The sequence below is a fragment of the Oncorhynchus mykiss genome, chromosome 1 (assembly GCF_013265735.2).
Source record: "Oncorhynchus mykiss isolate Arlee chromosome 1, USDA_OmykA_1.1, whole genome shotgun sequence".
NCBI lineage: Eukaryota > Metazoa > Chordata > Actinopteri > Salmoniformes > Salmonidae > Oncorhynchus > Oncorhynchus mykiss.
In genome coordinates, this window is record NC_048565.1 from 38,127,908 (window position 1) to 38,154,963 (window position 27,056).

At 44.4% G+C, this 27,056-nt stretch overlaps 1 protein-coding gene across 2 annotated transcripts in view; it reads left to right on the forward strand.

Annotated features, from left to right (window-relative positions):
• Nucleotides 1–27,056, forward strand: part of LOC110522368 (leucine-rich repeat-containing protein 4C-like) — a 147,580-nt gene that overhangs the window by 83,823 nt on the left and 36,701 nt on the right. For both annotated transcript variants that reach the window (XM_021600725.2, XM_021600717.2), the window contains one exon: nucleotides 23,671–23,743. The gene's annotated coding sequence lies outside the window, so the exon portion shown is untranslated. The remainder of the gene's footprint in view (nucleotides 1–23,670; nucleotides 23,744–27,056) is intronic.

A 27,056-nucleotide genomic window follows, 5' to 3' on the forward strand; every position in this document is an offset into this window, starting at 1 on the left:
AAATGTAGCTCAAGAAAAAAAAGTATCCACTCTCATCATCCTTGCTGTTTCAAGTTAAGCATCCATAATTGCAAGACCAGGTGCATGTGTGGTCTCAATTAAATAGAGTAGGCTATAGCCTGTGCATGGGCGGAGAAGGACAGGGTAGTTATCGTTCAAGGAAATTTACTTCATAAATATTTTAAGGCTATAGTTTATACATTGCCTAGAAAGAAATATTGATCACCCATATTTATCTCCATCTGGAAATCCAGCCAAGTCACCCATGATACAAATCAGTATTCAACATCCATCTATGGCTGAGGACGTCGGATGGGTATAAGCATCTCAAATCAAAATATTCTTTATTTGTCAAATGCTCCGAATACAACAGTGAACCCTACTGTACAGAATCAAATCAAAACAAATTGTATTTGTCACATGCGCCAAATACAACAGGTGTAGATCGTACAGTGAAATGCTTACTTACAAGCCCTTAACCAACGGCGCAGTTTTAAGAAAATACTGTAAAAAAAAAGAGATAAGAAAAACAAAAATTTCAAGCAGCAGAAAAATAACAATAACGAGGCTATATACAGGGGGTACAGGTACAGAGCCAATGTGTCAATGTGCGGGTTCACCGGTGTCGAGGTAATTGAGAAAATTATGTACATAAAGGTAGGGTTGTTATAGTGGCTATGCATAGATAATAACAGAGAGTAGTAGCTGCGTAGGGTGGTGAAGATAGTATGGGTAGTCATTTGATTAGCTGTTCAGGAGTCTTATGGCTTGGGGGTAGAAGCTGTTTAGAAGCCTCTTGGACCCAGACTTGGCACTCCGGTACTGCTTGCCGTGCGGTAGCAGAGAGAACAGTCTATGACTAGGGTGGCTGGAGTCTTTGATGATTTTTAGGGGCCTTCCTCTGACCGCCTGGTATAGAGGTCCTGGATGGCAGAAAGCTTGGCTCCGGTGATGTATTGGGCCATACGCACTACCTTGCGGTCGGAAGCTGAGCAGTTACCATACTAGGCACTGATGTAACCCGTCAGCATGCTCTCGATGGTGCAGCTGTAAAATCTTTTGAGGATCTGAGGACCAATGCCAAATCTTTTCAGTCTCCTGAGGGGGAATAGGTTTTGTTGTGCCCTCTACACGTCTTGGTGTGATTGGACCAGTTTGTTTGTTGTTGATTTCGAAGTCAAGGAACTTGAAGCTCTCAACTTGCTCTGCTACAGCCCCATCGATGAGAATGCTCGGTCCTCTCTTTCCTGTAGTCCACATTCATCTCCTTTGTCTTGATCACATTGAGGGAGGGGTTGTTGTCCTGGCACCACATGGTCAGGTTTCTGACCTCCTCCCAATAGCTGGTCTCATCATTGTCGGTGATCAGGCCTACCACTGTTGTGTCATCAGCAAACTTAATGATGGTGTTGGAGTTGTGCCTGGCCATGCAGTCATTAGTGAACAGGGAGTACGGGAGGGGACTGAGCATGCACCCCTGAGGTGCCCCCGTGTTGAGGATCAGAGTGGCAGATGTGTTGTTACCTACCCTTACCACCTGGGTTCGGCCAGTCAGGAAGTCTAGGATCCAGTTGCAGAGGGAGCTGTTTAGTCCCAGGGTCCTTAGCTTAGTAATGAGTTTTGAGGGCACAATGGTGTTGAAACCTGAGCTGTAGTCAATGAATAGCATTCTCACATAGATGTTCCTTTTGTCCAGGTGGGAAAGGGCAGTGTGGAGTGCAATGGAGATTGTATCATCTGTGGATTTTTTATTTATTTTATTTTATTTCACCTTTATTTAACCAGGTAGGCTAGTTGAGAACAAGTTCTCATTTACAACTGCGACCTGGCCAAGATAAAGCAAAGCAGTACGACACAAACAATAACACACACTTACACATGGAAAAAACAAGCGTACAGTCAATAACACAATAGAAAAAAAGTGTGGCCAGTGTGTGTAAGTGGCATGAGGAGGTAATGCAATCAATAGGCCATAGTAGCAAAGTAATTACAATTCAGAAAATTAACACTGGAGTGATCGATGAGCTGATGGTGATGTGCAAATAGAAATACTGGTGTTCAAAAGAGCAGAAAAGTAAATAAAAACAATATGGGGATGAGGTAGGTAGATTGAATCTGTTGGTGCGGTGTGCAAATTAGAGTGGGTCTTGGGGTTTTGGGATAATGGTGTTGATGTGAGCTATGACCAGCCTTTCAAAGCATTGCATAGCTGCAGACGTGAGTCATTTAGACAGGTTTAGGCAGGTTACCTTACTGTTCTTGGGCACAGGGACTATGAAGCTCGGAGTACACGCTCTGGTAATCCGTCTGACCCAGCGGCCTTGTGAATGTTGACTTGTTTAAAGGTCTTACTCACATCGGCTGCGGATCAGCATGATCACACAGTCATCCGGTGCCAGTCATTCTGGTACCAAAGGTTGCCTGTCCAAATCCAGTGATAGAAAGTTTTTTTTTTTTTTTTGCAGTCCCGAGAGCAAACTGCAGCCCCTCATGATGAGTTCAATTTTTTTTGTGGCCTCCAAAGTTGCCCATTAAATTTGTCCATCCCTGGTCTAGCCTATTGGCTGTCATAGCCCAAAAATACAGATCAAATCTCTGGTAATTTTATGTATTTTTGCGCATTTTGATATTGCCTATAGGATGCAAACTTGCTGCGATCATGGCTCGCAAGTGTACTGTCTAAAATAACATTGCGGGACTAGGATTGGGTTCATCTGTCTCGTTTATACTTCTAATGTGCACCAGTCTTACTAACAGAGCCTAATGCAACATCCTGTAATTCTTACAGCTTTACATCCAGTCACTGCTAGAGGAATGAGCACTGTGGTCAACAATGACTGCTAAAGGGGGTTAAAATGACAAATCGTTAACAACAAACCACAAACATTTCTACGGTACTACAACAACAAACAAGAAACATTCCTGTGGTACTCTTATAAAGTTAATCTGTAAGGTTATGCCATGATGGTCCATAATCGTTATGAATACAGCCTTAAACAATAATGCAAGTCATTCTGAAAACAATGCTGCAATGTTTTGCTAATATTAATGTGTAATATATTATAAGAAGTTGCCGAACTTTTAAACAAATGGCATTTCAGTCTTCTTACATTATTGTTTTTCATAAGGGTATTATCTAAATATACAGTTGAAGACAGTCAGCCACTTAATCAGACATATTAATCCCATATCTCTCCCGAGTTAATTCTACTCGGCAGAGAGTAAACAAATATATATATATCAGATAGGCAGATAAGGATCCCTCCCTCCGTCTGGAGCTGCATTACACAGTGTGTTAAGTAACCACAGTCTGTTAATACAGTGTATTAGCGCTGGCTGGCTAAACCATTAAATAGACTCCATGTCTGTAGTTGTACATTGGGGCAGTTACTATATGGCTAATGTAACATGGAAGGTAATGTTCATCATTCATTTTTGTTGGTAATTATCCCTCTTGTTATTGTTTTTATTGGAATGGTAGAAATTTCTGAGGTCTGGTGAGATGTTGAGAGAGACCAGATGCAGTAGGCCTGTCAATTACATTAGAATAAGCAGATGTTCATTTTCAATGACTGAGAAGGACATCTGGCTAAAGCGCCATGGCAATTCTTCTGTGTTAGCCTGTCTGTATGAAAAATAATGGTGTCGTATTTGTCTGTATTACATGCAGGGTGTCTGGTGGTTGTCAGTAGCAGTGATGACATGGAATATGTAAACACATCAAGTTTCAAATATCTCTCTCTCACACACACACACACACACACACACATCTATCTATATTATTGTATTTTTCTTATCTTTCTCTATAGATCTCTCTTCCTTTTTCAGTTTTTTCCCCCTTCTTTCTCAGTCTCTCTTTCACTTACCTCCCCCTCTACCCTTCCTTGCTCTCTACCTCCTTCTCTCCTGTTACTCGGTGGCGAGGTCAGTGTGTGTGCTGGCCTAGTGAGAGCGCTGGTCCAGACACAGATGGATTTACCATTAGGTGATGACTAATGGGAGGCCCGGCCCATCTGATTTCAGCACTCACCACCCCTCTGGGACCTCCTGTTCCTGACCATGTGGGCCACCACAGCCTCGACCCCCCCACCCCAGGCCTTAATTGAACAAGAAGCTGTGTGCTCAATTGATTGGGCCTGACTAGGCTTTCTGGTCATTTCCACAGGGTGATGGAGGGTGACCTGTGGGTCAGACAGTGATAGGGTGGCCAGGGAAGTAGCTGGAGAGCAGGTTGCTGACATCTCTTGAATTGTTGGACTACTACTCCTGGAAATAGGCACCTTGTGTCCATGAGTTCAGGAGAGATAAGAGAGGGAGAGATATGAGCCTGGTATCTGTTAGCATCGCTGCTGTAGTGGGGATTGTGTAGCTAACAAGCAAACTGTCCATCTCTTGAGACTTGGAGGAGGTATTGGGATCTCTATTTTTATTGGGCTCATATTAACATTGAATATTGAGTGGAAAATTACTTAATGGGTTGGTAAATTCAGAGGTTGTTATCAGTAGACCAAAATCCACCAGTTATTGCTGTACTTATCCCATACATAGGACCCACCATTTGATACAATCAGTAGGAGTGCCATTCAAATCAAATCAAGTTATTTGTCACGTGCGCCAAATACAACCGTGAAATGCTACAAGTCCTTAACCATCAATGCAGTTCAAGGAATAGAGTTAAAACAATATTTACTAAATAAACTAAAGCAAAACATCGAATCAAAAGTACCACAATAAAATAACAATAGCGAGGCTATATACAGGGGGTAATGGTACTGAGTGAATGTGTGGGGGTTCAGGTTAGTCAAGGTCATTTGTATATGTAGGTAGGGGTAAATTGACTATGCTTAGATAATAAACAGCGAGTAGCAGCAGTGTAGAAACAAATGGGGGGGGGGGGGGGGGGGGGGTCAATGTATATAATCTGGGTGGCCATTTGATTAATTGTTCAGCAGTTTTATGGCTTGGGGGTAGTAGCAGTTTAGGAGCCTTTTGGACCTAGACTTGGCGCTCCAGTACCGCTGCCTTGCGGTAGCAGAGAGAACAGTCTATGACTTGGGTGACTGGAGTCTTTAAACATTTTTGGGGCCTTCCTCTGACACTGTCTAGTGAGATTGAGATTCGATCATCTGTCGATGGTATGCTAATTGGAGTGGGTCTAGGGTTTCCGGGATGATGGTGTTAATGTGAGCCCTGACCACCCTTTCAAAGCACTTCATGTTTACTGACGTGAGTGCTTTGGGTCGGAAGTCATTTAAGCAGGTTTCCTTTGCTTTCTTGGGCACAGGGATTATGGTGGTCTGCTTGTGTGGCGGAGAAGTCCATCACTGGCCACGGGCAACATTTGTTACATTAACACACACACATTCATCGCGCCTCCCTGCTCCATTATCAATGTGGGTCTACACACAAGTTAACGTCCCTATATTAGCAAATACATTTCACACTTACCTCCCGTCAGTAACAGGTTATGATATAAGGAATATATAGACAGTGTTCATGTTTAATTTAAGCAACGTTTATTGGACTTATCAATGTTAGGAATGAGCGTGTTGTTTGTTTGGTTCCGTTCCTCTCTCCATCTCTGTAGCTTCCGGGGTTACTGGGATAAGGACCTGAGCAAAGGCAATCGGGCTAATTGCAGAGAGTAACAGCGTAGGCTATGTTTCTACCATGACGAAGATCAAAGCCGGTGGGAGTACCATTGAAGACAGCGGTGTCTTTCTATCACAGGTGAAGGATATTTAAAAATATATATATAGTTTTATAAGCAGCTGTTAATAAAACAACAAGAAAATAGATTCAAGTGTTGTGTCTAAATACTGGTGGAGCTAATAAAATAATGGACCAGAGAGGTCCAGGACCTAAAGAACAGTTTGCGGTTCTCCCAGGGTCAGCTGGATGAGTTTAAACAGGAAAACGGCAAGATGACAAGAATCTGTAAATCATTGAGAGAGGACATGTTATGTTATGTTTGTGAATACACGATAACAATAACAAATCAGATTATCTTGCGAGACAATCAAGGCAGAGCAACATTATTGTAGATGGAATTGAAGAATCTCCACATGAGACCTGGACAGAGTCTGAGGACAAAGTGAGGGAAATTATCTGAAAGGAATGTAAGATGGACCACAAGAATATTGAGTTGGAATTGTACCTTTAACCACACACACACACACACACACACACACACACACTCTGATCAATGAACTGCTAAATGTATGTTTGTTTTCTCTTGCTTTGTTTGTTCTTTCCATATTATGTCTATCTCTGAGAAGCTACACAGGAAAGGGCTGAAAATAGCACAAATTGATACATGAAACCTTAGAAATAAGGATCAATAACTTGCTAACATCAGATAACATTCACATATCAGCCATTTCTGAGATTCACTTAGATAATTCAATTGATGATACAGCAGTAGCAATACAAGGATATAACATCTATAGAATAGACATGACTGCTTATCGGAGAGGTTTTGCTATATATACACTGCTCAATAAAATAAAGTGAACACTAAAATAACACATCCTAGATCTGAATGAATTAAATATTCTTATTAAATACTTTTGTCTTTACATAGTTGAATGTGCTGACAACAAAATCACACATAAATTATCAATGGAAATCAAATTTATCAACCCATGGAGGTCTGGATTTGGAGTCACACTCAAAATTAAAGTGGAAAACCACACTACAGGCTGATCCAACTTTGATGTAATGTCCTTAAAACAAGTCAAAATGAGGCTCAGTAATTTGTGTGTGGCCTCCATGTGCCTGTATGACCTCCCTACAATGCCTGGGCATACTCCTGATGAGGTGGCGGATGGTCTCCTGAGGGATCTCCTCCCAGACCTGGACTAAAGCATCCGCCAACTCCTGAACAGTCTGTGGTGCAACGTGGCGTTGGTGGATGGAGCGAGACATGATGTCCCAGATGTGCTCAATTGGATTCAGGTCTGGGGAACGGGCGGGCCAGTCCATAGCATCAATGCCCTCCTCTTGCAGGAACTGCTGACACACTCCAGCCATATGAGGTCTAGCATTGTCTTGCATTAGGAGGAACCCAGGGCCAACCACACCAGCATATGGTCTCACAAGGGGTCTGAGGATCTCTACCTCTGGCGAGCACATGGAGGGCTCTGCGACCCCCCAAAGAAATGCCACCCCACACCATGACTGACCCACCGCCAAACCGGTCATGCTGGAGGATGTTGCAGGCAGCAGAATGTTCTCCACGGCGTCTCCAGACTCTGTCACGTCTGTCACATCTGTCACGTGCTCAGTGTGAACATGCTTTCATCTGTGAAGAGCACAGGGCGCCACTGGAGCATTTGCCAATCTTGGTGTTCTCTGGCAAATGCCAAACGTCCTGCACGGTGTTGGGCTGTAAGCACAACCCCCACCTGTGGACATCGGGCCCTCATACCATCCTCATGGAGTCTGTTTCTGACCGTTTGAGCAGACACATGCACATTTGTGGCCTGCTGGAGGTTGTTTTGCAGGGCTCTGGCAGTGCTCCTCCTGCTCCTCCTTGGACAAATGCGGAGGTAGTCGTCCTGCTGCTGGGTTGTTGCCCTCCTATGGCCTCCTCCTCGTCTCCTGATGCACTGGCCTGTCTCCTGGTAGCGCCTCCATGCTCTTGCCACTACGTTGACAGACACAGCAAACCTTCTTGCCACAGCTCGCATTGATGTCCCATCCTGGATGAGCTGCACTACCTGAGCCACTTATGTGGGTTGTAGACTCCGTCTCATGCTACCACTAGAGTGAAAGCACCGGCAGCATTCAAAAGTGACCAAAACATCAGCCAGGAAGCATAGGAACTGAGAAGTGGTCTGTAGTCACCACCTGCAGAACCACTCCTTTATTGGGGGTGTCTTGCTAATTGCCTATAATTTCCACCTGTTGTATATTCCATTTGCACAACAGCATGTGAAATTTATTGTCAATCAGTGTTGCTTCCTAAGTGGACAGTTTGATTTCACAGAAGTGTGATTGACTTGGAGTTACATTGTGTTGTTTAAGTGTTCCCTTTATTTTTTTGAGCAGTGTATATATATATTGAGAGCCATATCCCAGCAATTCTTAGCAAAGATCTCATGTCAAGTGTTATTGAAGTACTGTGGCTAAAGGTTCACCTGCCTCATCAAAGCCTTTTGTTTTGGGGTGCTGCTATAGGCCACCAAGTGCTAACAGTTAGTATCTTAATAATGTGTTTGAAGTGCTAGATGTCTACTTTCTTGGGATCCTGAATATTGACTGGTTTTCATCAATAGGAAGCTTCTCACTGTAACCAGTGCCTGTAATCTGGTTCAGGTCATTATTAATCAACGTACCAGGTGGTTTACAAACTCTACAGGAACAAGATCATCCACATGTATTGATAAATATCACAATGCCTGGAGTGGTGGGTGCAGAGTCAAACGCAGAGAGCAGAGGATACTGAGGAAACCCAAAACAACAGGTGAAATTAGTCACAAAATTGTCCAACCCAACAGAGGGCACAAATGGACAGGAACACAACATGCACAACCTGACTAACAGAAAACAAGCCCACACAAAAACAGACGGGCCTAACAGGCTTAAATAGACTGAATCAAAAACAAAATAAGAGACAGGTGCAACCAATAAGACCAAAGAAACATAAAAGGAAAAGGGGATTGGTGGCGGCTAGTAGACCAGCGACGACGACTGCCGAGCGCTGCCCGAACAGTCAGGGGAGCCACCTTCGTTGGGAGTCGTGACAGTACCCCCCCCCCCCCCTCCCCCCGACACGCCCGCAGCGCGCCGCCACAGGCCGCGAGGGTGACCTGGGGGGCGAGGTGCAGGGCGATCCGGGTGGAGGCGGTGGAAGTCCCTCAACATTGACGGATCCAAGATGTCCCCCACTGGTACCCAGCATCTCTTCTCCGAACTGTACCCCTCCCAATCCACGAGGTACTGTAGGCCCCTCACCCGGCGTCTAGAGTCCAGAATAGAACGTACAGTGTCTGCCGGGGACCCCTTGATGTCCAGAGGGGGTGGAGGGACCTCCGGCACCTCACCTTCATGCAGGGGACCAGCCACCACCGGCCTGAGGAGAGACACATGAAACGAGGGGTTAATACGATAGTAAGGAGGAAGCTGTAACCTATAACACACCTTGTTTATCCTCCTTAGGGCTTTAAATGGCCCCACACACTGCGGCCCCAGCTTCCGGCCGGGCAGGCGGAGGGGCAGGTTTCGGGTTGAGAGCCAGACCAGCTCCCCCAGTGCGAACACGGGGGCCTCACTGCGGTGCTGGTCAGCGCTCCTCTTCTGCTGTCAACTAGCTTGTTTCAGTGATTCCTGGACGGCTCTCCGGGTCTCCTTCGAGCGCTGCACCCATTCCTCCGCAGGAGCTTCTGTCTGGCTCTGAAGCCATGGAGCCAGGACCGGCTAGTAGCCCAACATGCACTGGAACGGTGACATATTAGTGGAAGAGTGGCGGAGCAAATTCTGAGCCACCTCCGCCCATGGGACGTACCTCGCCCATTCACCAGGCCGGTCCTGGCAATACGACCGCAGAAACCTACCCACATCCTGGTTTACTCTCTCCACCTGCCCATTACTCTCGGGTGAAAACCCACCAACAAATGCGACCACGGCCGTTGTGGAACGGGGAGGGGCTGTAACTTCCCTCTAGGCAGGTGTCGAGGAGCCTTGCCCTGAGCGCACACCGAGCAGGAGGAGAAATAAAACCTCACGTCCTTGGCCAAAGTGGGCCACCAGTACCTCCCCCTAAGACTCCGCACTGTCCTCTCAATACCAGGATGACCCGAAGAGGGTAGTGTATGGGCCCATCGAATCAAACGATCACGGACACCAAGCGATTACGGACACCACTCCTCGGTGTCATAGAGACGGGACAGTTCGTCGACCTTAGTATTAAGGGAGCCTGGCCTGTAGGAGATCGTGAAACGAAATCAGGTAAAAAAAACATGGCCCGCCTGGCCTGACTCGGATTCTATCTCCTCGCTGCCCGGATATACTCGATGAGGAAAGAGTGCTTGGCCCCCTCAAGCCAACGTCTCCACACCTTCAGAGCCTTGACCACAGCTAACAACTCCCGGTCCCCCACGTCATAGTTCCGCTCCGCCGGACTGAGCTTCCTCGAGAAGAAAGCGCAGGGGCGGAGCTTCGGTGGTGTGCCCGAGCGCTGTGATAGCACGGCTGCCACTCCAGCCTCGGACGAGTCCACCTCCACTCTGAACGCCAAAGAGGGTTCGGATGAGCCAGCACGGGAACGTCGGTGAAGAGCTCCATCAGGCGACTGAAGGCTCTGCCCACCTACGCTGACCAGCGCAAGCACGCCAGTCCCCCCTTCAGCAGTGAGGTAATGGGAGCAGCCACCTGACCAAAACCCCGGATAAACCTCCGGTAGTAATTGGCAAACCCTAAAAACCTCTGCACCTCCTTTACCGTGGTTGGAGTCAGCCAATTATGCATGGCTGTAACGCGGTCACACTCCATCACCACCCCAGAGGTGGAAACGGCTTGTTTGGAGAACACACATTTCTCAGCCTTGACGTACAGGTCATACTCCAGCAGTAGCCCAAGTACACTATGCACCAGAGACACGTGCGCGGTGCGTGTGGCAGAATAGATCAGTATATCATCGATATTCACCACCACACACTGCCCGTACAGGTCTCTGAGAATCTCGTCTACGAAAGGTTGGAAAATGGCTGAAGCATTCTTCAACCCATACAGCATAACGAGGTACTCATAATGGACGCGGTCTTCCACTCATCTCCCTCCCGGATACGCACCAAATAATAGGCACTCCTAAGGTCCAGTTTTGTGAAAAAACGCGCCACATAAAAATAATTCCACCGCCGTGGCGATGACAGGGAGAGGGGAGTTCCCACTCTGATGGAATTTAGACCTCTATAATCAATGCACGGACACAGACCTCCCTCCTTTTTCTTCACAAAAAAAAGAAGCTTGAGGAGAAGGGTGACGTGGAGGGCCGACTGTACCCCTGTCCCAGAGATTCAGTGACATATGTCTCCATAGCCACTGTCTCCTCCTGGGACAACGGGTACACGTGACTCCTGGGAAGTGCAGCGTTTATCAGGAAGTTTATCATGCAATCCCCTCGTCGATGAGGTGGTAATTGGGTCGCCCTCTTCTTACAGAAGGTGATAGCCATATCGGCATATTCAGAGGGAAAGCGCACAGTGGAAACCTGGTCTGGACTCTCCACCGTCGTTACACCGATGGAAACACCTATGCACCTACCTGAACACCCTCGGAGAGCCCCGTCTCCATGAAATCTCAGGATTGTGATTTGCCAGCCAGGGAATCCCCAGCACCACTGGAAACGCAGGTGAATCAATAAGGAAGAGACTAATCTGCTCCTTATGATCCCCCTGCGTTACCATGTACTGTGGAACCATGGCCCCCCTGACCAGCCCTGACCCTAATGGTCGGCTATCTAAGGAGTGCACAGGGAAGGGTTGGTCTAGCGGCACCATGGGAATCCCTAGCCTTAACGCGAGCCCACAATCCATAAAGTTCCCAGCTGCGCCTGAATCGACTAGTGCCTTATGTTGTAGAGAGGGAGAAAACTCAGAGAAATAAAGTAGGAACATATGACTAACAGGGAGCTCTGGGTGAGTCTGGTGCTGACTCACCTGGGGTGATCGAGGAGTGCTCTGCCTGCCCTCCCGACTCCCAGAAGAGCTCCAGCACCGATCAGCAGTGTGTCCTCTCCGACCACACCTGGTGCAGGAGGAGCCTCCTCCTCCGGTCCCCCTTGATGCGGCCCCCCCTAACTCCATGGGGATTCAAGCAGGAGGGCCGGGAGGTGGAACCAACAAGGCCCGTTCTGGTCGCCCGTGGGCAGCCAGCAGGTTGTCTAGTCGGATGGACATGTCAATGAGTTCATCGAGGGAGAGGGTGGTGTTCCGACAAGCTAGCTCCCTGCAGACGTCCTCCCTGAAGCTACAGCGATAGTGGTCCATCAGAGCCCTGTCGTTCCACCCCGCTCCAGCGGCTAAAGTCCGGAACTCCCGCCCAAAGTCCTGCACGCTCCTCGTCTCCTTTCGCAGGGGAAACAGCCACTCCGGTGGGTGGTCGAACACGGCCCGGAACCGGCGGGTGAACTCGGGGTAGTGGTCCCTCGCCGAGTATGGGCCATTCCACACTGCGTTGGCCCACTCCAGGGATCAATCCATCAGAAAGGAGACAAGGACGCTCACGCTCTCCTCCCGAGGGAGTCGGACGAACCGTAGCCAGGTACAGCTCCAGCTGTAGTAAGAACCCCTGGCACCCAGCCGCCATTCCATCGTACTCCCTGGGGAGCGCCAGACACAGAGCACCGAATCCGGACGCCGTAGGAGGGGTAGGTAGTGCTGGCGGAGGAGGAGCTGGGTAGGGAGGCCACTCCTCTCCCATCGGTCCATCCTCTCAATCATTTGGTCCATTGCTGACCCGATACGGTGGAGAATGGCCGTATGATGGTGGACTCGCTCCTCCATGAATGGGAGAGGAGGTGCAGCTGCTCCTGCTGACTCCATAACTGTGATGCGGGCTTCTGTCACAACACCTGGAGTGGTGAGTGCGGAGTCAAACGCAGAGAGCAGAGGATCCTGGGGAAACCGGACCTAAACTATTAGGTTTCCAAAGCTAACGCTCAAAACAACAGGCGAAATTAGTCACAAAATTGTCCAACCCAACACAGGGCACAAACGGACAGGAACACAACACGCACAACCTGACTAAAAGAAAACAAGCCAGCACAAAAACAGGCGAGACTAACAGGCTTAAATAGACTGAATCAAAAAACAAAATAAGAGACAGGTGCAACCAATAAAACCAAACAAACAGAAAAGGAAAAGGGGATTGGTGGCGGCTTGTAGACCGGTGACGACGACCGCCGAGCGCCGCCCGAACAGGCAGGGGAGCCACCTTCAATATCACAAGGCATTGTATGAGGACACATCAATGATGTTATGGAAGATGACCAGGGGCCAGCGGGCAGTCATCCCCCTGCAGCTGTAAGTTCCAATCACCTTGTCCAGGTTGTCCTTGCCTCCATTGTTGTGGTTGTAGTCCAGATGATGGCTGGCTTCCTGTCCTCACAATCACTGATCTCAGCCGTTTTGTGCAGTGTCAGGAGGACCACATTCTTGTTCCTATTTTGGAGGTAAGAAACTTGAGTGGTAGTGGGGGTGAAGGAAAACTTTGATGAGAAGGCCTCTCTCCCCCTTGTTGCGAGGAGTGCAGTGGGGAGCTAAGGCTTGTTCTTTCTAACTGTGCCAACCATGGTGACCTTCCTCTTCAGGAGCTGCTGGCTGAGTTCAATCAGTAGCACACATAATATAAATGTCTAATTGTGTGTGTGTGTGTGTGTCTTTCTGTTTTTTGTGGAGAGTAAATGATTGTATTACTGCCAGGTCAAAAATGACCCTATGACAATCCTTGGACCCTGGTGGTGTACAGCTTTCATGGAAATATGAACAAAAGCGATGTTTAACTTTTTCTAATGTTGGGATCATTCTAGGAAAAGTCATCAAATTTAAAGTTAAAAAAATATAATTTAGGGGATTTTCTCTGATGTTAAACATAGTGGCGGGACATTTTTGACACTTATTAAGACAACACAAGCGTTAAGCCGGTAATGCCAACAACAAACAGTGAGCCATCGTATTCATGCAGAACAAAACAAATAATGGAAGAAAATAATAGTTTAAAGTTTTTTACGTTAGTGTGGGACAGGTTGTATAATTATTGTTATTGATCAATAATGACAAACCTTCAGGCATTGACAACTTAGATAGCTACTGAGGACGGTAGCTGACTCTTTGGCCACTCCTATCTGTCATTAATCTGAGTCTAGAGAAAGGTGTTTTTCCTCAGGCCTGGAGAGAAGCCAGTCAATCCGCTACCCAAGTGTGGTAAAGCGGCCTTTACTGTTTCTAACAGCAGACCAATTAGCTTACTGCCAGCTCTTAGCATACTGTCAGATTTTTTTGTTGTTGACCAAACACGATGCTATTTCACTGTAAACAAATTGATAAACAGACTCAGCATGTTTATAGAGAAGGGCACACAACATTTACTGCACTGACACAAATGACTGATGACTGGTTGAAAGTAATTGATAGTAAGAATGTTGTGGGAGCTGTACCGTTAGATTTCAGAGCAGCCTTTTATAACATTGACCGTAATCTGTTTTATGGCTTTTCAACCTCTGTCATATCATGGATTGTGATAGGGTGTGGTGTACCGCAGAGCAGTTCTCTAGGCCCTCTACTTTAAAAAAATATTTTTACCAATGACATGCCACTGGCATTAACCTGTCTACGATACTGGTTCCCAATTGGGAATCAACCCTCCCACGTTCAGCTGAAACGGTGGCGCATGGAACGCAAAAATATTCTTACAAATATTTAACCTCCACACATTAACAAGTCCAATAGCTCAAATGAAAGATAAACACCTTGTTCATCTAGCCAGCAAGTCAGATTTCTAAAATGTTTTACGGCGAAAACATAGCACATATATATGTAAAACCACCACCAGACACAGCTCATTTGAATAGCCAAAACATGCAATCAACAAACGCAGGATTAAAAAATAAATCGCTCACTAACCTTTTGAAAATCTTCATCAGATGACAGTAATATGACATGTTACACAGTACATATTTTTTTTTTCAATAATATGCCATTTATATCCATAAATGTCCATTTACAGTGAGTTCACGTTCAGAAATTACTCAAAAATGCCCGCAGGAAATCTATGTAGCGCGGCAAGATAACGTAAATAGACATCATAAACTTTGACTAAATATACATGTTCTACATATAGTTAGAAAGATACACTGCTTCTTTATGCAACCGCTGTGTTAGATTTATTTTTAACGTTACAGAAATTGCACACTATTCCATATGCTGAGACAGCGCTCAGTTCCAAGCTACATTTCTACGTAATGTTGGAGTCAACAGAAACACAGATTTAAGCATAAATATTCCCTTACCTTCGATGGTCTTCGTTCAGAATGTTCTGGAAGGCTTCATACTTACCCAATACATCGTTTGGTTTCAAGTCTTGCGTCTTTGTATTAGCTACTGCTAATAACATCAGCTGAAATGCACCCAAAACGTCCTCTGGTCCGGAAAAGTTGCGCATCAAAACTTCAAAATTACATATTATATGTCGACTAAACAGGTCAAACTAAGTGCAGAAGCAAGCTTTATGATGTTTTAGACACGCAAAACAAACTTCAATTCAATCGGCCATCGTCTGCCCTTCTCCTGAGTGCTGGAACAAAGGAATGGCTGGGACCAATTCGCGCCCATACGCACAGCCTATTCTCTCGTGGCACGCACTAATTTCACTCCCATAGGGTCAATTCTCGCGCGATTTGAACGATTCAAAGCTCTACTGAAAGAGGACATCTAGCGGAAGAGATAGAAAGTGTCCCCAGAATAACTGGTTGGGAAGGGTGGGGGCCATGACGTCAAAGTTGCTCCAACTTTCATGGCCACAAAAACGAGTTTGGAAGAATGCCTGCCTTGTGAGTTCTGCTATACTTACAGACATAATTCCAACGGTTTTAGAATCTTTAGAGTGTTTTCTATCCAATAATAATTTTTATTTGCATATATTAGCAATTTTTGACAGATTTTTTTTCCAGTTTACTAGGGGTACCCAATCTCTCCAAAGGGGGCGTATGTCTGCCATATCCTTAACAGGTTTTAAACAAAGCCTATGTGTTCATGTATGCTGCTGATTCAACCATATACATGTCAGCAACGACAGCTAATGAAGTCACTGAAACCCTTAACAAGTAGTTGCAGTCAATTTTGGAATGGGTGGCCAGTAATATGAACATCTCTAAAACTAAGAGCTTTGTGTTTGGTACAAATCATTCCCTATGCTCTAGACCTCAGCTGAATCTGGTAATGAATGGTGTTGCTGTTGAACAAGTCGATGAGACTAAATTACTTGGTGTTACCTTAGATTGTAAACTGTCATGGTCAAAATGTATAGATTCAATGGTTGTAAAAATGGGGAGAGGTACAGTACCAGTCAAAAGTTTGGACACATCTACTCATTCCAGGTTTTTTCTTTATTGCTGCAAAGAAACCACAACTAAAGGACACCAATAATCAGAAGAGACTTGCTTGGGCCAACACTCACGAGCAATGGACATTAGACCGGTGGAAATCCAAATTTGAGATTTTTGGTTCCAAACGCCATGGCTTTGTGAGACGCAGAGTAGGTAAAACGATCATCTTCGCATGTGTTGTTCCGACCGTGACGCATGGAGGAGGAGTGATGGTGTGGGGGTGCTTTGCTGATGACACTGTCATTCATTTTTTTTAGAATTCAAGGCACACTTAACCGGCCTGGCTACCACAGCATTTTGCAGCAATAAGCCGTCCCATCTGGTTTGCACTCATTCGTTTTTTAACAGAATAATGACCCAACACACCTCCAGGCTGAGTAAGAGCTATTTGACCACAGAGAAGAGTGATGGAGTGCTGCATCAGATGACCTGATCTCCACAATCACCTGACCTCAACCCAATTGAGATGGTTTGAGATGAGTTGGACCACAGAGTGAAAGAAAAGCATCCAACAAGTGCTCAGCATATGTGGGAACTCCTTCAAGACTGTTGGAAAAGCATTCCAGGTGAAGTTGGTTGAGATAATTCCAAGAGTGTTCAAGGCTGTCATCAAGGCAGAGGGTGGCTACTTTGAAGAATCTAAATTATAAAAAATATAAAAAACTTTTTTGGGTTACTACATGATTCCATATGTGGTATTTCATAGTTTTGATGTGTTCACTTTTATTATACTATGTAGAAGGAAAAATAGAAAAACCCTTGAATGAAAAGGTGTGCCCCAACTTTTTGCTGGTAGTGTATGTCTGTAATAAAGAGATGTTGTGCTTTTTTGACACCTCAAGACCTACATGCTCTAGTTTGGTCTTATTTTGATTATTGTCCAGCCATGTGATTGCTAAAAAATACGTAGTTAAGCTGCAGCTGGCCCAGTACAGAGAAGCACGTATTTCTCTTCATTGTAATCATTAGAGCTAATATAAATACTGTGCATGACAGTCTCTCTAGGTGAAGAGTTGAGGAGAGACTGACTGCATCACTTCTGCTTTTTATAGGAAGCATTAATGTGTTGAAAATTCCAAATTGTTTGTATTGTCAACTTATGCACAGCTCTGACACACACTTACCCCACCAGACATGCCACCAGAGGCATAGTCTTTTCATTGTCCCCAAATCCAGAACAAATTCAAGAAAGCATACAGTATTATATACGTAAAGCCATTATTTCATGGAACTCCCATCTCAAATTGCTCAAACAGCAAACCTTGTTTTAAAAAAATGATATAGCAACATCTCATGGCACAACGCCTCTCCCCTATTTGACTTAGATAATTTGTCTGTATATATTCATATATTTTTTTAATGTTTGTAGTTCTGTCGCTGAGCTGTTCTTGTCTATTAATGTTCTGTAGTATGTCATGTTTCATGTTCTGTGTGGACCACAGGAAATGTAGCTGAGGCTTTCCCAAAGATAATGGGGATCCTAATAAAATTCCCAAGTGACTCAGTGTTTTGTCAAAGTAGGAGGTGTGTGTGTGCTATAGAAATATCATTGTTGATAATGGCGATGATGATGATTAGGGTGGCAATGTCCATATCCATCATCTTCTTTGTGAGTATAATTAGTCACTCTCAGTTAAGTATTAGCTTTGCAGCGTCAGCTAGCACCAGAGGGAGAGATACAATTATTGGGCCCTCAGGGAGTGTATTGAGTTCTTTGTTGTACACACTAACACACACATTTTCTTTCTTTTTCTCACTCTCTCTCTCTCACACACACACAAACATAACACGCATACAGACAGACAAAGACACACACAAACACATACACATGAGACACTGTGCTCTGGGATGTGTTTACCCAAGGTCTTACAGCCATTAGCTGGCAGGACCTGCATATAATGCAACAGTAATGTGAAACAGAACTCACTGGGCTGTGCAGCATGGAGGAGATATGGCTCCATCTCAATAGTCTACAGTAGCTTCCTCTCCGGGTCTCTTTGCCTTCATCTGTTCGTCTGCCTGGTAAGGTTAACCATATTGCTATCATCTGTTCTGTGTTTTCAGAACAGAATAGTGCAGATGTTAGTGAGAAGACTAGGAGACTACACTTTTACCTTGTCAGCTGGGGATTTGATCTAGCAACCTTTCGGTTACTGGCACAACACTCTAACCACTAGGCTACCTGCCGCCACTCCCTCGCAGGGAATTACACTAACCGTCCATATGTAGCCAAACGTAGCTGCTGCTCATTCCGTTTGCTCGAAATTGGTAAGGCCCGCGTTCATAGAGACACGTACCAGCTCTACTGGTCATACTGCTAAAACCAGCAGTACTACATCTGCACCTGTCAACGACATAGGTTGTTCTGCTTCCACGAGCACATCCAATGCTTGCTTCGGGAATTCTACATTTGTTGTTTGCCCAGCTAGCACTGACACTGACAGTTGTGAATCTGATGCAGCTGAAGAGCTACTGCCCCCTTACCCGGGAAAGCACTGAACAACAGACAGGGACGTTGGACCATCGAAGAGGCACAAATATGATGAGTTCGACATTGATTTCGGGTTTACTTATATTTGGAGTAGTACCTTTCCTCAGCCACAGTGTGTTATATGTACAAAAGTACTATCTCACAACTCGATGAAACCTTCACTCTTGCGCAGACATTTAGAAACAAAACATGCCAATTTGAAAAATTAACCACGGGAGTTTTTTGAGCGATAATTAAGACGGCTTTTGAGTAGTAAGATATGTATAAAAGCAACAGATGCCATTAATAAGAAGGGGTTATCATCGTCTTATATGGTGACTTACCGATTGGTACTGTATATGTCCGTTACGTTCATGGGGGGTCAATTAGGGAAGACATCCTCTTCTGAAAACCACTGGAAACCAGTACAACAGGAAGGATGTTTTTAAAGTGCAGCTTTGTGACATCAAATGGACTTTGATGGTCAAGATGTGTTGGTATCTGTACTGATGGCGCAAAAGCCATGACAGGGAGACATAGTGGAGGGGTAACGCAAGTGACGCCACTTGAGAACACTGCAGCATCCACCCAGAGGCTCTTGCAGCGTTTTGGACACTCCTGTGAAAATGGTTAACTTTGTTAAAGCAAGGATCCTGAACTCTCATGCTTTTTCTGCACTATGTAATGATATGGGCAGCGACCATGTAACACTTTTACAACAAGCAGAAGTGCGCTGGTTATCAAGGGGCAAAGTATTGACATATTTTTTTTAATTGAAAGACAAGCTTAAAGTTTTTTTTACTAACCATCATTTTCACTTGTCTGACCGCTTGCATGATGATGACGTTTCTCACATGACTGGCCTATCTAGCTGATGTTTTTTTCTCGCCTGAATGATCTGAATCTAGGATTACAGGACTCTCCTCAACTATTTTCAATGTGCTGGACAAAACTGAGTCTATGATTAAGAAGTTGGAGCTCTTCTCTGTCTGCATTAACAAGGACAACACACGTCTTTCCATGATTGTATGATTTTTTGTGTGCAAATGAACTCAAGCTTATGGACAATGTCAAATGTGATATAGCGAAGCACCTGAGTGAGATGGATGCACAATTTGTTCATGACACAAACAACTGTATTCGTTATCCCTTTCATGCCCTGCCTCCAGTCCACTTACCGATATCTGAACAAGAGAGCCTCATGGAAATTGCAACAAGCGGTTCTGTGAAAAATGAATTTAAATCAGAAGCCACTGCCAGATTTCTGGAATGGGCTGCGCTCAGAGTTCCTGACTTGGCAAATTGCGCTGTTAAGATACTGATGCCATTTGCAACCATGTACCTATGTGAGAGTGGATTCTCGGCCCTCACTAGCATGAATACTAAATACAGGCACAGACTGTGTGTGGAAATTATTTAAACTGAGACTCCCTCCAATACAACACAACATTGCAGAGTTATGTGCATCCTTTCAAGCATACCCTTCTCATTAACCTGTGGTGAGTTATTCACAATTTTCAACGAACAAAGAAGGTTTTATATGTAAGATGGCTAAACAAAAAGCAAAATGATTGATTATTATTGTGCCCTGGTCCAAAAAGAGCTCTTTGTTACTTCCCACAAGTCGGGTTGTGACAAAAACTCACACTCATTCTTATGTTTAATAAATATATTGTAAAGAGTGTGTGTGGCAGGCTTACAATAATGGCAAAAAACAACATTTGAGAGTGTACTGACCCTGGTGCTAGAGCTGGAGGTTGAATGTTTGAAGGGGTATGGGACTATAAAAAGTTTGGGAACCACTGTTCCCTTATTTACACTCACCCCTTAGCACTAATGGATAGAGAGATGGATAGATAGAGGGCTTTATCTGGGGGGTTTTCCCCTCTATAATTTATTAATTGGGCAAATCATCTTTCCTCTCCTCTCTCTGTTGTTTAGTTGGTTGTGACTGTCCCTTGTCTCTGGGGTATGTGGAGTAGACAACCCTCCACTGAGTAGAAAGCCTGCTTTTTGGTTTAGCTGGACGGTTACTATCCCAGTTAAGCAGTTTGGTAAAGCTTTTTTCCTCAAAAGCACGAAATCTGCCTCAGTAGACAGGAGAGGGAGAGGAGGGGGGAGGGGGCAGGAGAACCAGGAATGTAGAGAGCTACACTACATGAGCAAAAGTATGTGGACACCTGCTCCTCGAATATCTCATTCTAAAATCTTAGGCATTAATATATAATATATATAATATATATCCCCCCTTTGCTGCTCTAACAGCCCCCACTAATCTGGGAAGGCTTTCCACTAGATGTTGGGACATTTCTGCAGGGACTTGATTCCATTCAGCCACAAGAGCATTAGTGAAGTCGAGAACTGATGTTAGACAATTAGGACTGATACGCAGTAGGCATTCCAATTCATCCCAAAGGTGTCCGATGGGGTTGAGGTTAGGGCTCTGTGCAGGCCAGGCAAGTTCTTCCACACCAATCTCGTCAAAACCATTTCTCTATGGACCTCGCTTTGTGCACTGAGGCATAGTCATGCTGAAACAGGAAATTGCCTTCCCCAAACTGTTGCCACAAAGTTGGAAGCATAGAATCGTCTAGAATGTCATTGTATGCTGTACTGTTGAGATTTCCCTTCACTGGAAGTAACGGGCCTAGCCCGAACCATGATAAACATTCCCAGACCATTTCTCATTCTCCACCTAACTTTACAGTTGGCACTATGCATTGGGGCAGGTAGCGTTCTCCTGCCAGATGGTGAAGCGTGATTCATCACTCCAGAGAACGCATTTCCACTGCTCCAGAGTCCAATGGTGGCAAGCTTTACATGACTCCAGCCAGCGCATCTATGGATTTCACAAGACTGGGCAGGGGCACAGCTATGGGTGGGCCTGGGAGGTATAGGCCCATCCACTTGGGAGCCAGGCAGGCCCATCCACTTGGGAGCCAGGCCCAGCCAATCAGAAGGAATTTTTCCACACAAAAGGGTTTTATTATACGCGGAAATACTCCACAGTTTCATCAGTTGACCAGGTGGCTGGTCTCAGAATATCCCGCAGGTGAAGAAGCCGGACATGGAGGTCCTGGGTTGACGTGGTTACACATGGTCTGCAGTTGTGATCCCGGTTGGACATACTACCAAATTCTCTAAAACAAAATTGTAGAGAAATAAACTTTAAAATTATCTGGCAACAGCTCTGGTGGACATTTCTGCAGTCAACATTCCAATTGCACACTCCCTCAAAACTTGAGAAATCCGTTGCATTGTGTTGTGTGACTAAACTTCACATTTTAAAGTGGCCTGTTATTGTCCCCAGCACAAGGTGCACATGTGTAATGAGCATGCGGTTCGATCAGATTCTTGATATAGAACACATTTCAGATGGATGGATTACTGTATTTTGGCAAAGGAGAAATGCTCACTAAAAGGAACGTAAACAAATGTGTGCACAAAATTTTAGAGAAGGAAGATTTTTGTGCATATGGGCAATTTCTGGGATCTTTTATTTCAGCTCATGAAACATGGGACCAGCACATTACATGTTGCATTTATTATTTTGTTCAGTATAGTATCAGAAAGATCAGATTGGGAGGTTCCAAAACCCTTACCATTTCCAAGTAATTCAAAATTGAAGAGATTAACTATTTCAGAAGATTACTTTTTCCAAGAATGATTGCTTGACTTGGGCTGAAAAAGGTGCCGGAACTCATTTTGGGTTCCAGTACTGTTTATATTTAGGTGCAGCAGTTCCACACTTGAGACAATATTCTATAAGAGGGGAACGAGCTAAAGCAGTAGAACATTTGAGGTGACGCTACTCAAGCACAGCCAATAACCACTGTTCCATGCTCCACACGTGAGAATGTGACAACAGATAACCTACAGTGACATAAACTAATGCTACTGTGATCTTAGATTACTATTATTTTTTCTCATATTCTGATGTTACTCAAGACCTTCATAAACCCAACCAAAGGATAATTATTCTTATAGAAAATGTGAAATATATACGTATATTAGACGGTTATATTGTTTAAGTCAAAATGACTCCTCATTGGCTCAAAGGGGGGTCCCTCGAGGCCTGGCTTTTATTTATATATTTTTATCATTTTTACCACCTTTTTTCTTCCCAATTTCATGATTACGATGTAGCTGCAACTCCCCAATGGGCTCAGGAGAGGCGAAGGTTGAGTCATGCGTCCTCCGAAACATGACCCGACAAACCGCGCTTCTAAACATCCAATCAATCCCCAGGCTGTAGTGACGCTGCAACACTGTGATGCAGTGCCTTTGACCAATGTGCCACTTGGGAGGTGAGGCCTGGCTTTTCTAGTGTTAAAGAGATTCTCCGGTAGTTTTGTACACTTTTTTGCCAGTTGTACTGAAAGTAGCGCTGACGAGCCAAGTGTTCTCCAAAAATTGCATGCCACATCACACTTTCGCAGATATGTGCACCACTTTATTGCTCTTTCTCTCGTTCTGCTGTTTGTGCATCTTGCTAGCTGTCACTCAAATGGCATGAAGCTCATTGGCTAGAACTCAAATTGCTAGGGGGCTGGCCCTAGAAAGGAAAAATGACGCGGCATAGAATCCAGAAAAAAAGTTGCTTTCAAACCAATGATTTTGTGGCTAGGTAAGACTAATTCTGCTCACAGATTATGCATGTACTGTATTAACTACACATTGACACACCCAGCCCAAAAGCAGGTGGTTAAAAAATACTTACTTGACCCCAAAGTTCAGGAGCAGGATTTTGATGAAAACTGGTTCAGTCTGCCAACATCGTCTGCAGCCATAGTCGATATAGGCCTAGCCTGTGTCGGTCTATAGCTGGAGTGGGGTGTACTAATATGATTCATTGCGATTCCATGCCTATCTAGTAGAACATTTTCATTTGCTAAGCCCTTGCTTTGGCGGGACTACACTCGCCCCGCTTCAACAAAGACCTTGGCACCCTCTCGACGATATCAATGCCCTCCGCTAGCCGCCATTGCCAAGTGAGGAAACAACGAAACTGAGTGTCATCCAATAAGCTTGTCATTGTAAACACATTTTTTTTAAGTATTCATATTGAGTATTTTTTTTTCTCTTCTCTTTTCAGGGTGAGCCAGCAGCCGAAAACCAGCAAACTTGAGGATGGGGAGAAACCAGAGGGATTGCGAATGAGTTGGCAGGTGAGAGCAAAATGAGAGAAAGAGACAACCAGGGCTACAGGCTGATGCTTGATCATCCTGATCCTCAGGGCCTGATTCTGCTCTATCTGATGAGGATGGGAGTTTGAGTTACAGTGATATTCCATCATTGTCATGACATGTTCACTGGTAAGGCTTAGAAACTAGGACTGGGTTTTGGGATAGTCTTTGCCAAGTACACTCGTAAAAAAACGTGCTATCTGAACCAAAAAATTATCTGGGTTATTTGGCTGTCCCCATACGAGACCCATTTGAAGAATCCCTTTTGGCTTCATGTAGAACTCTTTTGGTTCCAGGTAGTACTCTTTTGGGTTCCATATATAACCCTTTCCACACAGGGTTACATGGAACCTAAAAGTGTTCTACCTGGAGGGTTCTCTTATGGGGACAGCTGCATAACTCTTTGAACCGTTTTTCTAGGAGTGTAGTGGCATCCTATCACAATGAAATGGATATCTTATTTCCAAAAATCTTCCTAGCAAAGCATACAGTAACACCAAAGGTCCTCTAATTAGTTACTCATTGTGGAAGTATGATTCTGTAACAACTCTTGCAACAGAAAAAATGAGTATCATGTTCAAGTATTCTACTTTTGTTTAAAGTTAATGTTGTCTATAGTTAGCCCCTTGATGGGTAACACTCCTTAGCTCTATGATAGCAATACATTTCTCCTCTGTGTTGTCCCCTCTGTAATGGTGCTGCTGTGTTTGACAGATGAATAATAGCTAGCAAGAGTTCTAGACTCACCCCAGCTCTGCAGTTCCCTGGGACACAGCTCAGGTCAGCTGATTAAAAAGATAACGAATTGGTTTAATAGATGTTTGTTTTCCTCTGCAATATGTGTCCTTTTCCTCCAGACCCCGTGAGGGAGTTATTTTTATAAATGACAAATTGCGACATTGAATCGAGAATGCTCCCATCCCAAAAAACTGGGCAAAAACTGGTTTAATCAACGTTGTTTACATGTCATATAAACAACAAAATGATATGGGATGATATTGAATCAGCATGGAACACTGAACACTGAAAAAGTAATCAATGTAAGATATTTTTTTTAACCCAACTTTTTACCTAAATAAAATGACAAGGTGTACTTTCTTTGTTGGTTTCACATTGAATTCACATTAGTTGACAACAACCAAATGTAAATCAAAACTAGACATTGAACTGACGTCTGTGCTTGGTGGGAAGTTGTCTTAGCCTTCTTGATGTGGTGTTGACTCAAGCAAGTTGATTAAGCTCACTTTCTTAAACGTTACAAGTAAGACTTAGTACACATCCTCTGAGTGGCTCATCTTAGCTTCTATGGCACCACCCTCAGACAATTCTCATTTGTCCACCAGATCCTGATGGATTGAAGGTGATTAGCATGTTATTTGAATTGCTTGTCTGGGTTGATTGATCAGCTATGAAACTAGCAGACAGAATAGTAACATGTCTTGCATAATTTCTGATCACCCATGTTTTTGTTCATTTTTTTTGTAGTTGAAGTGTATGTTTGAGTGTGAGTGAGTGTGTGCATGTTTCAGTATATGTGTGTCTGTGTGCTCCTCTTGTGTGTTACTGATTGGCTAAATCCAGAACCACCATGAACTCAGCTGTAGCGCAATAACAAACATCAGTGTCATTGCTTTAATGTCCCCCAGCGCGTTTGAAAGGTAAACCTGGCAGAACACAAACAATAGCACCGGTGCATACTGAACGGGGCACAGGGCATGAGAGAGCTCATTTAGTTGTTATTAACTTAATAAAGGCACTCTATTGTGGGAATGACACTCCTCCATCCCCACAAGGCCACAGGCTTGTTGTCTGAATTTCTCAGTAATGCGTCTCTGGATCTCTTTTTGTCATCGTCCACTCCTCTGAAGTTGTATTGTAGCTCATTCAGCATGAGTCATTAAACTCACTAACGGACACTTCAAGATGAAAACAACCATGAAAAAATGCCTCTGGTTTATATCCTGAAACAGAAATGCATGTAGTTGTTATTGTACCATGCTAATCCACACACACACACACAAACACACACAAAGGATGCACAGAGGACACACTCTTGGGGCTTCTGTCCTTTCCTATGTGATGGAGCTTTTGACATTGATTGTGAAATTAGCTGTATAGGGTGATTGAGTTATACCGATACATATAATCTGGGGTACTGTGTGTGAACTGTCCCACACACAATACCCCATGAAGTCAAAGTGCAATTATATTTAAAAATGAAAAGCTGAAATGTCTTGAGTCAATAAGTATTCAACCCCTTTGTTATGACAAGCCTAAATAGGTTCAGAAGTAAAGCATTGCTTTACAAGTCACATAATAAGTTGCATGGACTCACTCTGTGTGGAATAATAGTGTTTAACATGATTTTTGAATGAATACCTCATCTCTGTACCCCACACATACAGTGGGGCAAAAATGTATTTAGTCAGCCGCCAATTGTGCAAGTTCTCCCACTTAAAAAGATGAGAGAGTCCTGTAATTTTCATCACAGGTACACTTCAACTATGACAGACAAAATGAGAAAAAAAATCCAGAAAATCACATTGTAGGATTTTTAATGTATTTATTTGCAAATTATGGTGGAAAATAAGTATTTGGTCACCTACAAACAAGCAAGATTTCTGGCTCTCACAGACCTGTAACTTCTTCTTTAAGAGGCTCCTCTGTCCTCCACTCGTTACCTGTATTAATGGCATCTGTTTGAACTTGATATCAGTATAAAAGACACCTGTCCACAACCTTAAGCAGTCACACTCCAAACTCCACTATGGCCAAGACCAAAGAGCTGTCAAAGGACACCAGAAACACAATTGTAGACCTGCACCAGGCTGGGAAGACTGAATCTGCAATAGGTAAGCAGCTTGGTTTGAAGAAATCAACTGTGGGAGCAATTATTAGGAAATGGAAGACATACAAGACCGCTGATAATCTCCCTCGATCTGGAGCTCCACGCAAGAGCTCACCCCGTCGGGTCAAAATGATCACAAGAACAGTGAGCAAAAATCCCAGAACCACACGGGGGGACCTAGTGAATGACCTGCAGAGAGCTGGGACCAAAGTAACAAAGCCTACCATCAGTAACACACTACGCCGCCAGGGACTCAAATCCTGCAGTGCCAGACGTGTCCCCCTGCTTAAGCCAGTACATGTCCAGGCCCGTCTGAAGTTTGCTAGAGAGCATTTGGATGATCCAGAAGAAGATTGGGAGAATGTCATATGGTCAGATGAAACCAAAATATAACTTTTTGGTAAAAACTCAACTCGTCGTGTTTGGAGGACAAAGAATGCTGAGTTG